Here is a 17,498-nt window from a genome sequence, read left to right as displayed (position 1 = left end):
ATCTCACAACAAGTCCATTGTCTAACTAATTTTTTTATTTAGAAATTATTTAAAATTTAAAAGTGTTGCAAAAATTAAAATAATACAAAACACATATATATCCTTTACCTACATTCACCTATCCTGAATATTTTACCCATTTGCTTATCATTTATTTATTCTCTCTTTCCATACACATACACATGCATGCACACACACTCACTGTTTTTTGTCTGAACCATCTCACAGTAAATTACGTGCAACATAGACCTATAGCTCTAAATAAATGTCTTTTAACATGAACATTTAGCCCTAAATGTCTTCTAACAATACAATAATTCTCCATACAACCACAATACAACTAACACTTTCATAGCATTGGTTTTTTGTTGTTGTTGTTGTTGTTATTGTTGTTTGTTTGTTTGTTTGTTTTGTTTTGTTTTGTACCAAGGATTGATCCCAGGGGTGCTTAACCACTGAGCCATATCCCCAGTCCCCTTTCATTTTTTATTTTGACACAGGGTCTTGCTACGTTGCTGATGCTGGCCTTGAACTTGCAATCTGTCCTACCTCAGGCTCCTGAGTTCCTGGGATTACAGATGTGCACCACCATGCCCCATGTATCATTAATTCTTCAGCATAACTGATATTTCTCTGGGGTACAACAGCCCAGAGGTTATGCGGGCTTTGTAATGGCACTGAAAGTTCTCTGGCTTTCATCCCCTCCCATTCTAAGGAGACTCCTGGTCCTCTTTGAAACCCATAATTCCCAGGGGATGTGGGCTAACAAACAAGAAATCTCCATTCTACACAAACCCCAGCTCCTGAGTCCTCCCAGTGCTGCTCAGTCTGAGGCCCCAGCTGACTACTGATGGTGTGACATGGTGTCCTGCTGCCTCTGATGCTGAGCATGGAGTGGGGGAACGTTGCTGCTCTTCAGACACTGCTTCCTCTTCAGCACCAGCACGTCTCATTGTCATCCCAGGCACAGGAGCCACCCACCTTGGTCAGTGCTGGGGGAGCAAACCGGCCGCTCTGTCCATGGCACCAGAGCAGGACTTGCTGTGCATCTGGGTGATCTCAGGGAAACTGTGTTTTTCAGTGTTTCTTGCATATAGCTCTCTCTTGGACCCAGATGGGAGTCAAAGGAGGTGAGGATATGTGGGGACAAGTGCATGGAGTACTGCATATGTAGCACATGTTAGGGGCGCCTGAGTGGCAGGCCACTCCCCTTGTGCTAGGCAAGTGAGCGCAGGCCGCTTACCCCGTAGGCACAGCGCCCTAAGCATAAGCCCACGTGTTGCAGTCTCTGCGCTTGCTTTATGGTGGGCTCCTCCATTGCTTGCCCCAAGGACAATTGGCCAGAAATTCTATTGGTGGCTGCCTGTAACCTGCTTAGCTACTGCCCCAGTGTATACACATGGTAACTGCAAAATAAAATCAGTCCTGCTTCCTGCTTGGTCTCTGGAGGTCTTGATTCATGACTCTGCAGCTGCACTCTGCACTACCCTGGTCCATGGACCTTCTCGCTGGATGAAAAATAGCCCACACAAGGATAGAGGACATGGCTCTGGTTTGATCCCCAGCATTGAAAAAAAAAATCATTAGTTTAATGAAAGAAACTGACTGCAACTGGTACTAAAATACACAAATGTTACATATGGTTCATCCAAAAACTTTCTTTTCTGTTGTGTGTGTGTGTGTATGTGTGTGTGTGTGTGTGTGTTTTCAGTATTGAACCCAGGTGTGCTCTATCTCTGAACTTACAACCCTAACCTTTATTTATTTATTCATTTATTTATTTATTTTGAGGCAGGGTCTCACTAAGTGGTCCAGACTGGCCTCAAACTTGCAATCTTCCTGCCTTGGCCTCTCGAGTCACTGGGATTACAAGTATGCATCACCACACCAGCTCAATAAATTTCTCAAAAGAATAATGTACAAGGAAAAATGTAAAACTCATGCTAGGGGTGTGACTCGGAGGCAGAGCATATGATTAGCACATGTGAGGCTGTGGGTTTAATCCCCAGTAACAAAAAAAATTAAAACAAAAATTTAAGCCAGGAGTAATGGTGCCCTGCCTATAATCCCAGTGATTTAGGAGGCTGAGACAGGAGAATTACAACTTCGAGGCCAGCAATTTAGAGAGATCTTATCTCAAATTTTTTTAAAAATCTGAGTGAGGGGATGGCTAGGGATGTGACTAAGTGGTAAGCCACTTGCCTAGCATGCACGAAACCCTGGTTTCAATCATTAGTACTGCAAAAAAAAAAAAAAAAAAAAAAAAAAGAAGAAGAAGAAGAAGAAGAAGAAATTAAAAGTTCTCTGCTTTGCTCCATTATCCCATGCCATGCTTCCACCATCAGACGCTCAGGTAATGTTCTAATACTCACAACAACCAGGTGTTTCCCACTGCTTTCAGGAGACAACAGAAGGGGCAAAACAACCCAGAGAAAAACTCCAGGAGCCACAGTCAGATGGTAAGGAGCAGAGGAGGCCAGGCCGGTGGCACACACTGTGATCCCATCGCCTGGGGAGCTGAGGAAGGATGATGGCAAGTTCATGGCCAGCCCTGGCAACTCAGCAAGGTCCCACCCTCAAGACAAAAAATAGAGGGGGCCTGGAATGTAGCTCAGTGGAACACCCTGGGTTCCATCCCCAGGACCCACCCCCAAAATGAAGTAGGTGAGAACCAAGGTCCTGACTGAAAGGCAGATTCCCAGGAGAGACCCAGGGCTCCTCGGGACTCCTCGGTCACCCTGGGGACGGTGCTGGTGCATGTCCAGCACCAGAACCAGCCATGCCCAGGAAAGGTGAGTCCAGGAGCCTGGGGGAGAGAAGAGCTCACCCTAGACCATGGGCTTCCAGATGTTCCTTATCCACGTACTACATTTCTTTGTAAAACCTGGAATTTTTCAATTTCATTTTTAAATATCTCTGGAGTTAATTTTCTTGTGTGATGTGAGGTGAAGATCTAAACTGATGATTTTCTACTTTCAAATTTCTTTTCCCAGTGTTATTTGCGTATTTTTTTCTATCATAGTTAATGCTTTCATAGGCATTAAATACATTCCTAGGGTCATTTTAATTGTTTTTACACTGGTTCTATGCTGTTTAAATTATTATACCTTAATAATATATTTTGACACTAAGAAAGGCTAATATCCACATTCACATGTATATAGTATTTATTATGTAAAATCTTGTTAAATGTTTACTTGCTATTCTTCTCTGTATATTTATTTCTAAATAACATTAGAAATCAATCAAAAATTCCTCTTTACCCCATTATTCAAAGACAGCTCCCATTGACTCCTGATCACATATGTATAAAGAGGGCTCTGGGTATAGCTCAGAGGTAGAAAACTTGCCTAACTTGCAGAAGGTCCTAGGTTCAATTCCCAGCTCCACAAATAAATGAACAGAAAGAAGAGTACATATATCCTGAGTTGGTTATTTATTTACTTTCACAAAACTGCTAAGCATTTAATATTTATCAAATATTCTTTGAAAACAAGATTTTTAATCACCAAATATTCAGTTGCATTAACTTTTTTAGTAACTTAATTGTCTCATTGTTGAACTGTTAAGCTATTTCCAAGTTTTTACTATAATAAACAACACTGCACTAAACATTCTTATACATAAAGCTTTTATTTACACATTCAATTTTTTTCCCAGACATAAATTTCTAGAAGTGAAATTTTGGGCAAAATAGTATGAATACTTTTTGAAGTCATCTTTATTGTTCTGATAACTTGTGCCAATTTTTCTTCCACTAGAAATGAACAAAGGCCAGTGTTAGTGCATCAAGGATATATTTTGATGAAAAGACTAGAAAATATTTTCATAGTAGATTAACTAGGTAAGGGGATTATTTGTCACAAAACAAAAATACCAAGTGTAGGTCAGGCAGGACTGGTGTGGAAATTAACAATGTTAAGAAGATATTTGTCTACTTTGATCTTACTCCTTTGCCATCCTTTGTACATGATTTTTCACTTCCTGATCACAGGATAACTATGGTCTCTCCAGGCATTATATTTGTATTCCAGGAAGACTAGGAATATTAATATTTTGCTACCAACATTAGAAGAAAGGAAGGGAAAATGGAAGTTTGAATGATGAGCTGAGTTTATAGCCAGAAATTATAATTTACTGATTTTTGTTCACTTTCAATTTTTTAAAAGCCAACTTATAATTTGCACTTCTTTATTTATTAATAAAGTTGAATATTGGTAACTATTTTTGGCCAGAGGAGGGTAATGAGGATTGAACCCAATGGAGCTATACCACTGAGCTACATCCCCAGCCCTTTTTATTTTTTACTTTAAGAGAGGGTCTCACCAAGTGACTTGGGCCTCACTACAGTTGAGATTGGCCTTCAACTCACCTTCCTCTTGCCCCAGCCTCCCAAGCTGCTGGGATTCCAGGCACATGCCACTGTACCCAGCTTCAAATGTTTATGCTAATATAAACCTTGGTTTTTCTATTTATTTACATCTCTATTTATATATCTTTTTCTTTATATGGTTTAGACCTATAATTTTTGTGTGTATGTGTTTCTAATTTCCTCATTGGATAGATCATCTTGAGCAAATATCACAATTTTTCTTTGCAAAGAATCAGACAACAAATACTGCAGACTTTTTGACCACATAATTCTTTCTTGCACACTCTTTACTTTTTTGATTTGTCTATTTGCTCGCTTGCTTGCTTATTTTCAACAACCTCTGAACATGTAAAAATCATTCTTAGATCGCTGACCATACAAAACCAGGCCATGAGCCACATTTGCCAAACGCTGATCTTGAACAGATTGTGACCTTCATGTTATTCCCCTCTGTTTTCCCACCCTCTTACTTCCTCCTGAAATTTAGCATATGACCTGGCCTGCAGTGGATTCTCAGTATAATTTTTTTAAAAGAATGAATCTGATCTCTGCTTGCTAAATTAGTATTCTCCCTACTGAGGCTTAATGATCGTGGTACTTCTTTGATTGTGAAAAAAAAATCCTCCATTGATAGCATTCCAATTGTCTGGTGTGAGAAATGCAAAATTCTTGGGAGACACCCACACCTTTTCAGTGGCCATTCCTACTGAGATAGATAGCTGGGGACACTGGAATTCAAGTAGACGCTGGGTGCTTAAAATATACCCACCTGTCTCCAGAGGCTATTAGACCAGGAAACAAAGAGAGAAGTAAGGAGAACAAAAGTTCCCCTCACAGGGCTGGGGATGTAACTAGGTGGTAGAGCCCTTACTGAGAATGCACTAGGCCCTGGTTCAATCTCCAGCACCAAAGGAAGAAAAAAGAATTCCTCTCACCTAGAATCCTCCCTACCATCCTCTTATAGTAATCACCCTCCATCTGCCCAAGAACCCTTAAGAGAAGAGCCTGTCCCTTTGAATTACCTTGGTTTTCTCACAGGTAAGTTAGAAATAAGAATTCAGGTTCACAGTTCTTTATCCAAAACTCAGCACCAGCTGAATATTAGAAAATTTGAGGATTTTCAGAAGAGTTAGGTTGAGACAAGCATGGTGGTACACACCTGTAATCTCAGTGACTCCAGAAGCTGGGGCAGGAGGATCACAAATTGGAGGCTGGCCTATGCAATTTAGTGAGACCCTGTTCCAAAATAAAAAAAAAATAAAAAGGGATAGGGGTGTAGCTCAATGGTAAAGTGCCCCTAAGATCAATCCTCAGTATCAAAAGCAAAACAAAAGAAAAAGGAAAAAATAAAAAAAATTGGTCAAGCATACCAAATATAGCCCAACATCTCTAACAGAATCTACAGTAGCCCTCATAATTGAATATGGTACTCATTTTTTGGAATTATGGATTAGGAATTATAGATTTGTACTGACCTGATAAGACTGATAAAGGGTTCAAAATGAGATAAGAAATGGTCATGCCCTTTGCACAGAACAAAACACTGACAAATCATTAGATTATATCAAATTCTTAGTAAGTGTGGGCTGGCTCACCATCTGCTGCCTAATACCTGCTCCCCAGATAGTGTGGCATCAAAGGAAAGTCAAAGCAAGCCCTCCTGAATATGCCTTTTGTGTCAAGTGGCTGGTGGAGTTGAGAGGATGAGGTGCTGGGTGACAGTAAGGTCAAGGGCAAATACCTTGTCTCCAAGGTCTATTCTTCATGTCACAAAAAACAAACAAACAAACAAACAAACAAACAAAAAAACACTGTTTCTGGCAGTCACCAGTTAGTGGGTCCTTTAAGTTTGTAAGATCCATGTCGTCCCATGACTATAAGTTATCATGATGATGCAAGTCCAAATGTCTAGATATTTCTCTATCAATAAAACACAATTTTAAACAGGACTCAAGTACCTTAGCTATTCTGCAATATAAAGTCTTCTAGCCAGGCACAGCTATGAACGCCTGTAATCCAAGCAACTCCAGAGGCTGAGGTTGGAAGATCACAAAAATTACAAGTTCCAGGCCAGCCCCACTGACTTAGCAAGACCTTGCCTCAAAACAAAAAATGAAAAGTACTGGGGATGAAGCTCAGTGGTAGAGCACCCCTAGTTCAATCTCTTATACCATAAACATATTTTTAAATTAAATTAAAAGAGAAAATAACATCTTCAAAAACTAAAGTGATAACAACTACATGAAAAATAAGTAAAAAAAATATTAAAGCATGTAAAAAAGTTCCAAGTGTGCACATTTATTATCAAATGTTTCAATACGACTCAGTATTACTGATTGACTTATCTGAGAAAAAAAATGGAAACTCATAATTCTTGTACAAATTATAAAGTGTGCCCCGAAAATTCAAGAAATAGAACCCATTCCATGCTCATAGAACAAGACTAACCATGAAAATTACTCCATCTCTGATTTTTGTGCATTTATTTCCATTGGTTGCGCTGGAAAGAGGAGCATTGGGGGAAGTACACATACCTCTACCTAACTGGTGAACCCAGACTTGTCACTTGACTTCTGAAGGTGTCACTATTCTCATCTGGGAAGTAGAAAGAAGGGGTTTGAGGTTTGATAGATCCAAAGAGAGATGAGGAAAATGCAAGAGGGACCTTCAAGGACACACTAGGGAGCCCTGGGGCTGGGCAGCCTGTGGCCTCACTGTTAGCACAGGAATGCTTGTTACTCTTACCCAACAAACAGCATTGTGTATTTGAGAGACACAACCTTCAATTTTTTTCCATACTAGGGATTGAATGAACCCAGGGATGCTCTACCAACAAGACACACCCCAGCCTTTTTTATTTTTTTACTTTGAACGAGGGTCTCACTGAGTTGCCAAGACTGGCCCTGAACTTGTGATCCTCCTGACTCAACCTAAAGAGTAGTTGGAATTACAGGCTTTCACCACAACTCCTAGCTACATTTCCTATTCTTTTATTTATTTATTGCACCAGAGATTGTACCCAGGGGCACTTAACCACTAGAGCCACATCCCTATTCCTTTTTACTTTTTTATTTTGAGACAGGATCTAGCTATGTTGATTAAGCCTTCGATAGGTTGCCAAGGCTGGCTTTGAACTCCCAATTCTCCTGCTTCAGCCTCCCGAGTTGCTTGGATCACAGGTGTGCACCCTCATGCCTGGCCACGTTTTCAATTCTTACTCCAAGTTGGAGGAGACTTCTCTCAGCCAAAGATTCTATCCACAGAGAACAGCAGAGCCTACGCCGCCTGGCCAAGAGGCTTGCTGCAGCATCAGAGGGTGGAACACAGAGCAGAAGCACCCATTCCTGGGCAGAAAGCAAAGGAAGACCAGATCCAAGGGGTTCCCCTGAGCACATGCACATGCAAGGATAAAGCAAGACAGCACCCTGCATGGCAAGGAAAGCAGACCCTGACCATCCCCTTGGGAGAGCGCTGTGTCCTTGGTTGTAAAGTGGGGACGCTAACACCTCTCACAGGGCTATCATGAGGATCAAATGGGGTGGTTTATCTAGAACACTTTGGGAACCATAAAACACTGTACAAACACTAGACATCATCTTTGACATTGTCTAGAACATACCATCTCTTCCCTGGAGCATGCTCCCCAGACAATGGGTCATCAAAGGGGATCTTCAGTCAGCCCACATTTGACATGAATGAGCCTTGTTGTGTCCAGTGGTCCCCAGGGTTGGGCAGGAGGAAGAAGTGGGACTGAGAGGGCATCCTCTAGAAGCTGGGCCTGAGGAGGTTCCCCCAGAGGCCTAGGACATCCTTTGATGTTTAAACAGTCCCTATTTCTAGGAATCACTTTTTGATCCTTGTGGCTACTAGTTAATGCTAGATCTTTACCAAGATTGAGATTGGTTGTTGGGCACAGTGGTGTACTCCTGTAATCCCAGCAAGTCAAGAGGCTGTGGCAGGAGGATCACAAACTTGAGGCCAGCTTGGGCAATTTGGTGAGGCCCTGTCTCAAAATTTAAAAACTTAAAAGGGGTAGAGATTTAGCTCAGTGGTAAAGTATCCTTGATGTTAACCCCAGTACCCAAAATTAAATGAAGAAATAAATAAGATTGGGATTGGAGTAAAATATTGCAGTGTCTTCCTGGGAATGACAATTTTAAAATTGGACTTCAAAAATTATTTGCAAAAGTTCTTTCAATTTTAATTTTTTTCTCAAAATTGAAATGCTTTTAAAACTGTAAAACAAACAAACAAAAACTTCAATTGAGCAGCTGGACATAGGTGTATGCCTGTAATCCCAACAGTTCTGGAGGCTGAGGTAGGAGGATCACAAGTTCAAAGCCAGCCTCCTCAAACTTGGTGAGGCCTTAAGCAACTCAGCAAGACCCTGTCTCTAAATAAAATATATTTTTAAAAGGGATGGCGATGTGGCTCTATTATAAAGCACCCATGGTTCGATCCCTGATGCCAAAAATTATTATAATAATAAATTTTTAAAACTTCAATTGAAGCATGAATTCAACTCTTTTTTTTAAGTTGGCTGTGACACATGGTTGACACTTTCCCCCCCTTTTTTTTTTGTTTTTTTGGTTGTAGATGGACATAATACCTTTACTTATGTTTATGTGGTGCTGAGGTTTGAACCTACTGCCTCATACATGCTAGGCAAGTACTCTATCACTGAGCCACACAGCCCCAGCCCATGAATTTAACTTTGAGAAACTTATATTTATGATTCAACAACAACAATAAAAATTCAACTTGTGATCCTCCTGCCTCAGTTCAAGTTGAATTCAATTAACAAATGGGCAGAGGCCAGCGGGGAGCTCAGTGGTAAGGGCTTCCTAGCATTGTCAAGTGCAAGTGTTGGGTGGAGTGTCTGAAAGCATAGTGCTCATACTGAACTTCAAAGGATAGTCCTATGAATGGTTTGTACATGCTCAAAAAACATGCAGATCACTTGTCAGTCTGAGACTTGCTTTCATTGGAATATAGATGACAGGCTATTGGTTCTGCTTGTGCAGATTCAACCAACCCTAGATCGAAAATATTCCCAAAAAAGTTGCGTTGGTACTGACTACGTACAGATGTTTTCTTTTCACTAGTCCTTAACAGGGACGTCAGGGCTGGGGACATAGCTCAGTGGTAGAGCAGGTCTAGTGTGTGTGAGGCATTTGGGTTTTATCTCCAGCTCCTGCCAAAAGAACACAGTGTAACAAGTGTAACAACTATTTGCCTAGTGTTTACACCGTATCAGGGCCTGTAAGCCAGTACCTTTAAAGTATATAAGGGGGCTGAGAGGTCAAAGTTCAAAGCCAGCCTGAGCAACTTTATGAGCTACTCAACAATTTAGTGAGACACTATCTTAAAATAATTTTTAAAAAAAAAAAAAGAAAAGAAAAAGGACTGAGATGTATGTAGTTTAATGGTAAAGCACCCCTGGGTTCAATCCCCAGTACCAAAAAAAAGTATGCAGGAGGATGTGCACAGGCTATATGCATGTACTACTCCATTTTATATAAGGCACTTGAGCATCCTCAGATTTGGTCTGGGAACCAGGGGAGGGGGGCATTCCTCAAACCAAGCCCTGGAGGGTACAAGGGATGACTATATCATTCAGTGGGGATGTGCTGGAAAAGAAGACTCATAGCCCTTACCTGCCTCAAGTCATTGGAAACCACTTACATGTACCAAAAGAACCTGGCCATTGTGAATAGCCTGTCTGAATTAGGTCAATTTGTTAAGTCCATTATGTACCTTTAGTAGCTCATTATCTAGGAATCTGAATCACAAACCATGGTTCTCTCTCAAATGTCATTTCAGTGGGTCTCATGGTAAAGGTCACTATTAGGCAGCTGAGACAATGTCACTCACTAGTCTGTCCTCAGTGCTTAACAGTGTCTGCCATTAGTAGGTGTTCAATAAAATTTGTTAAAGTAATGCTTTAATACGTAAATGTGGAGCTGGGGATGTGGCTTATTGGTAAAGTGGTTGAGTAGCATCACAAGGCCATGGGTTCCATAAGAAAGAAAAGAAGGAAGGAAAGAAGAAAAGGAAGGGAGGAAGGAAGAAAAGAAAGAGAAAGTTCAAGAGCAGCTTCCACACTTCAGGGAGACCCTGTCTCAAAATTTAATAAATAAAAAGTCTGGGGATGTAACTTAGTAGTAGAGTGCCCCTGGGTTCCTTCCACAGTACCAAAAAGAAAGGGAGGGAGAGAGTATGGTTAACAGAGCCCCATTCCTCTAGAATGAGTTAGGTGCATCCTAAATACACCTCTGTCACCAGGTTTAAGGAGCTCCATTTAAATAATTGTCCTGTTGGGGTTTTGCTGGCTAGACTTAATTCTGTTGAGTAGGGTCTCCTTCATCTTTGTATTTCCAGCTCACAGCACAGTGTCTAGCCCAGAGCTTCTGTAATCGTGCACCATAACACCCTAGTCTGGAATAAACAGGCTACAGGTATCCCAGGAGATGCTGACGGTCATAAATTTTTCATAGTGATACATAACCCAAAACTGTTTTCACAACCATTTTAAATTTTTACTTCAGTTAAAATTATATTGGAGTGACTGATGATGTAGTTCAGTGGTAGAGTGCCTTAGCATAAGTAAAGCTATGGGTTCAATCCTCAGCACTTAGGAGATTTATATATTTGAATGTTATTTGCATGGCACCCTGTGTATAGTTTCTAAATTCAGTACTTATTATCTTGGCAGAAGACAATAAGGCATAACACACAACACCAGAGAACATGTTTTTATTGGCTACCCCAAGAAGCACCTCTCCAGGCAAAAATTATCTTTTTTTTGACTCATGATTCAAAGGTCTGCAATCACTGGTCTAGCAGAGATTCAGAAAAAAAGTGTGATCTATGAATCAAATCATGTAAGATTGCATGAACAAACTGATGAATGAAACCAAAGCACTTGTTTTGCCTTATTAGTAAGTGCCAATCACCAAGCTCCCTCAGACTGGATTTTCAAGCTGCAAATAGAACATTGATTATCTTATAGGATTATGAGGCTTAGTAGAGAATGGTATAAGTGAATTTTCAGCTATAAAAATCTAATTACTGCTGCTTTGGGCACAAAAAACTATACTACCAATTCCCTGATTACTCTTTCTTAACCCTCATCCATTAGCCATAGATCCTGCTCTTGTCAGCAGATTATCATTCACACTTTTTTTTCCTTCAAATCACTCTCCAGATTAAAAGCCTTGGGCAGCTACACTTTGCTTACTGAGCCACAGGAGCCTTCCATTATCTGGTTGCTACTTCCTATGTTCTCTATGACAGATCTAAGAGCATCCAAGACTCACCTGCGGTACACCAGCCAGCAGGGGTGTGTGGTCCCAGGCCAAGCGATATTAGGTAAAAGTTTACCCAGAGGAGACAACAGCAGCAGCATAAAGGGGAAAATTCAATAGGTGAGGCAGGGAGCCAGAAATCGGAGCTGCAGAAACCCCATCAGCATCAGGTTTAGGGGCAAGGTAAGGACACAGCCACGTCTTTCAGTAAGGATGGACTGACTTCATCATGTTCCTTAACAAACTTCAAAACTACATTGGCATAACACGAGCTAGTGCACAGTCAACTGCAGGTCCAGGTGACTCTCCTGGTTAATTGTTTTCTATGGAGCAACTAGTTCTTCCACCATGAGGTCTTTTGGGTTGCAGAAAGGGAATGACAGCACCTCGCTTGTAATTCCAGAAACTCAGAACAGTGAAGCAGGAGGACCAGCACTACATACAAATAAAATAAAGATGTTGTGTCCACCGAAAACTGGAAAACAAATATTAAAACTCTCTCTCTCTCTCTCTCTCTCACTCTCTCTCTCTCCCTCTCTCTCTCTCTCTCTCTCTCTTTTAAAAAAAGAAATATATATATATATATATATATATATATATATATGCAGATAATAAAAAAAGAATTGAAGTCTAGGGCTGGGATATAACTCAGTGGTAGAGGACTTGCCTAGCATGCATGAGGTGGATTGATCCCCAGCACTTAAGAGAGAGAGAGAGAAAGAGAGAGAGAGGGAGGGAGGGAGAGAGGGGGGAGAGGAAGGAAGGAAGGAAGGAAGGAAGGAAGGAAGGAAGGAAGGAAGAAGAAAGAAAGAAAGAAAGAAAAAAAGAAAGAAAGAAAGAAAGAAAGAAAGAAAGAAAGAAAAAAGAGTTGGAGTCTAAGCTGGGTGCAATGTCACACTCCTGTGGTGACATTGAGTGGTGAGGCTGAGGCAGAAGGATTCCAAGTTCAAGACTAGCCTCAGCAAATTAGTGAGACCTTGTCTTAAAGTTTAAAACTTTCATAAAGACCAATAGGGCTGGGGATGTAGCTCAATGGTAAAGCATCCCTGGGTTTAATCCCTAGTCCAAAAAAAGAAAGAGAAAAAAGAATTAGAGTCTATATCTCCTCTCCATAAATCCGAGCTAAAATTGGACTTCTTTTGATAAAATGTAGTGGAAAAGATGTAGGTGCATCCTGGTCTTTAGGAAGTAGTATTGGTCAGTCACCATGGTACACACCTATAATCCCACCTACTCAGGAAGCTGAGCCAGGAGGATCATAAGTGTGAGGCCAGCCTCAGCAATCTAGAGAGACCCAATCTCGAAATAAAAAATAAAAAGGCCTTAGAATGTATCTCAGTGGCAAAACGTTGGCCTAGCATGCTCTAGGTTCTAGGTTCAATCCCAACACCAGAAAAAAGAAATAGTGGTACTGAGTCGGGCTGCATGTAGGTCAGTGGCAGAGCACTTGTGTGAGACCCTGAATTTGATCCCCAGCGCTGCAAAAGGTTTTTAAAAAGAAAAAGAAATGGTACTGTCACAAGAGACTGGGGAGCTGAAGCTTCAAACCTCAGTTCTTATGAAAGAGAATTTGAAGTCAGAGGCCAAAAGTCGTGCAAGAGAGCTCTATTCCAGGAGAAAGTACAGTGAAAATAGGTGAAGGTGAAGCAAGACTCAAGCAGAGAGCATGCTCAAAGGAGAGCAGCCAAGGGAACAGAGCCCTCTCCTATCGATGTTTGCCTGGATAGCGGGTCCTCCCTCAGCCACCTTCACAGCAGGGGGTGGAGGTTCTGGCCTTGGTTGGTCTTCCAGGGAACTTTCATGGTGGCCATCCTACTCAGGGGCACTTCATCTACAAGTCAGTTCCATGTTGTGGGCGTTGGGGTCAGTGGCCAGTCAGAATTTACCTTAGTGACCTGCACTACTGAAGGAATATTCCTTCCCAGACAAATGGAGACACCTATAGCCATGATTCCTGGCTCCACACCAGCCTCAATGGACCCTGTCAAGGGTTAGACCCAGTAAGCCTTTTCTTTTGACGTGTGTCCCCAATTAGTTCCTTTGCTTCTGTTTATTTTCTGCAAATTAACAGCCACTGTTTGCTTTCTCATCTTCTTTGAAAGTAGTTTAAAGAAGAATCTGAAGCAATTTAAAGAACACGTGTGACTTTGCCATGCATGACACTGCTCTTTGCTAACTACTACCTCACAGTACCTTCTGTTTTGCTAGCTTGGAACCCAGTCAAGTTATACAGAAATCCAAGCTGTCATACTGGGGACAAAGGAGTCATGTGATGAGGCCCTGGAGGGAGGGGACAGCACATGGAAAGAGGGGCATGTGGAGGAGGTCTTGTCTGGCTCTCAGCTGAGTGCAGACACACAAGTGACCCAGCTGGCAATATATTGCTCAGTCAACCCACAGAATTCACAGAAATAACTCATGTATAGATCAACTGATAAATGGATAATAAACTATTGGAGGTCTGGGGATGTAGCTCACTAGTATAGCATAAGCTTTGCATGCATAAGGCCCTGGGTTTGATCCCCCAATACCATAAAAATGCTAGACGAGTTGGTGTATACCTAAAATCTCAGGTATTCAGGAAGCTGGAGGCAGGAGATCACTTGAGACTGGTGAGTTAAGGCCAGGCTGGGCAACATTTCAAAACTCCATCTCTTCTACAGAAAAAAAAAATTGTTTTAAAGATTTTTGTTAGTATCTGTATCAGAAAGAGTTAATCCAGGCCTAGGACCACCCCTGCTGACCAGCAGACCTAGCCTGGAACCCAGGCCCAGACCAGGACCGCACTGCCAACCAGCAAACCACGATGGAACCCAGGCCAACCCCACCACCATCTTGGGACACTGTAGCCATTGCCAAAGCCCTCCCCACACAGTAGCCTCCACCTTGGGACAACAGATAGGACCTGGAAGCAGCTGCATTTCCAAACAGACAGCCCACCCTTTCAGCCCCATTTCTGAAAGTGGTTGCATCCATCTTGAGACACCCCCACTGCTATCTTGAGTTGTCTCTGCTACCACCTTTAGTTGCAGGAGCACTTACTGTAGGACACCAGCAGGGGTCTAGGAGCCCAACACCAAGGTGAGATACAGGTAATCTGCAGGGACACTATAAGATTATAGGATAGAAACTGTAATATCTCATATCCACACTGCAAGAAAGGAAGAAGTATAGAAAACATGAAAAACACAAGAGAAGAAAGTGCCCCAAACAAACCAGCATACTATAATAATAGAATCCATGAACAGTGCAGTTGATGAAATGTCAAGAAGGAGTCCAGGATGTACATTATTAAAATACATTATGAATTAAAGAATGATTTAAGTGAACAAATACAGGCAAAAATTGATCACTCCAACAAAGAGGTAAGAGAGTAAATACAGGCAATCATTGATCACACCCAAGAAAGAGATAAGGGAGCAAATACAGGTAGCAAAAGACTACTGCAAAAAAGAGATAGAGATATTGGGAAAAAACCAGAAATCCTTGAAATGAAGGAAACAATAAACCAAATAAAAAACTTAATAGAAAGCATCCCAAAAGACTAGATCACTTGGAAAACAGAAGATCAGATGATGAAGAAAAAATATACAGTCTTGAAAATAAAGTTGACCACACAGTGAAGATGGTAAGAAATCATGAGCAGAACATCCAAGAATTATGGGATAGCTTTAAAAGACCAAATCAAAGATTCTTGAGATAGAGGAAGGCACAGATATTCAAACCAAAGGAATGCATAACCTCTTCAATGAAATAATGTCAAATAATTTCCCAAACATGAAGAATGAATTAGAAAATCAAATACAAGAGGCACACAGGAGATTAAATGTACAAAATTACAACAGTTCTACACCAAGAAACATTATAATGAAAATGCCTAGCATACAGAATAAGGATAGAATTTTAAAAACCATAAGAAAAAGGAATCAGATTACATATTGGGGAAACCAATTAGGATCTTTGCAGATTTTTCAACCCAGACCCTGAAAGCTAGAATATTCTGGAACAACTTTTACCAAGCTCTGAAAGAAAGTGGATGCCAATTAAGAATCATAAGATTCTTAATGCAGCAAAATTAAGATTTAGATTTGAATGAAATAAAAATATTCCATGATAAACAAAAGTTAAAAGAATTTACAACTAGAAAGCCTGCAATACAGAATGTCCTCTGCAAAATATTCCAAAAATAAACAAAAATGACCAGGAATACAAATCATGTATCAATAATAACACTGAATATTAATGACCTAAACTCACAAATCAAAAGACATAGACTGGCATATTGAATTTTTTTTTTAAAAAAAGAAAGAAATAAAGAACCAACAATATGCTGCCTTCCAGAGACTCATCTCATAGGAGAAGACATCCACAGACTGAAGGTGAAGATTTGGAAAAAACTTACCACTCACATGGACTGTGGAAATAAGCAGGGATTTCCATCCTCATGTCAAATAAAGTAGACTTCAAGTCAAAGTTAATCAAAAGGGATAAAGAAGAACATTTCACACAGCTTAAGGGAACCATACGTCAACAAGACCTAACAATCATAAATATATATTTCCCAAACAATGGAGCATCTACATTCATAAAACAAATTCTTCTCAAGTTCTAAGAGTCAAATAGACCACAATTCAATAATTCTAGGTAACTTTACCACACCTCTTTCACTGAATAGATCTTTCAAACAAAAGCTGAACAAAAAAAATAGAACTTAATAATACAATCAATAACTTATACTTTACTGATGTTAGTAATTTAAGTTTATATATAAATATTTTGTCCATCAACAAGTGAATACACTTTCTTCTCAGAAGCACATGGATGCTTCTATTAAAATAGACCATGTATTTTGCCACAAAGCAAGTCTTAGCAAATACTAAAAATTAGAGATACTAGCCTGCATTCTATTAGATCATAATGAAATAAAATTAGAAATCAATGATAAAATAAAAAATAGAAGCTATTCCAACACCTGGAGGCTAAATAACATGCTATTGAATGAACAATGGGTTGCAGAAGACATCAAAGAGGAGATTAAAAAATTCTTAGACGTAAATTAGAACACAGATACAACATATTAAAACCTCTTGGACACTATGAAGGCAGTACTAAGAGGAAATTTCATTGCATGGAGTTCATTCTTTAGAAGAATAAAAAGTCAACAAATAAATGACCTAATATTATTTCTCAAAACCCTAGAAAAAGAAAAACAAACCAACATGAAAAGCAGAAGACAGGAAATAATTAAAATCAGAGCTGAAGTTAATGAAATTAAAACAAGAGAAATAATTGAAAAAATTGACAAAATGATGAGTTGGTTCTTTGAAAAGTAAATAAAATTGATAAGCCTTTAGCCATGCTGATGAAGAGAAGGAGAGAGGAAACTTAAATTACTAATATCCATGATAAAAAAGGAAATATCACTATGGACACTACAGAAATTCAGAAGATAATTAGAAATTATTTTGAAGATTTGTACTACAGTAAAATAGAAAATATTGAAGACATCGACAAATTTCTAAAGTCATATGATTTGCCCAAACTGAATCAGGATGATATACGCAAGTTAAACAGAACAATTTCAAGCAATGAAATAGAAGATGCCATCAGAAGCCTACCAACCAAGAAAAGCCCAAGACCAGATGGATACACAGCTGAATTCTACAAGACCTTTCAAAGAAGAACTAATACCAATACTCCTCTAAGAAAAACTCATTCTATGAGGCCAATATTACCCTGATTCCAAAACCAAAGTCACATCAAAGAAAGAAAACTTCAGACCAATCTTTCTAATGAACATAGATGCAAAAATTCTAAAT

The sequence above is a fragment of the Ictidomys tridecemlineatus genome, chromosome 11, assembly GCF_052094955.1.
Source record: "Ictidomys tridecemlineatus isolate mIctTri1 chromosome 11, mIctTri1.hap1, whole genome shotgun sequence".
NCBI lineage: Eukaryota > Metazoa > Chordata > Mammalia > Rodentia > Sciuridae > Ictidomys > Ictidomys tridecemlineatus.
This window is presented reverse-complemented; position numbering follows the sequence as displayed.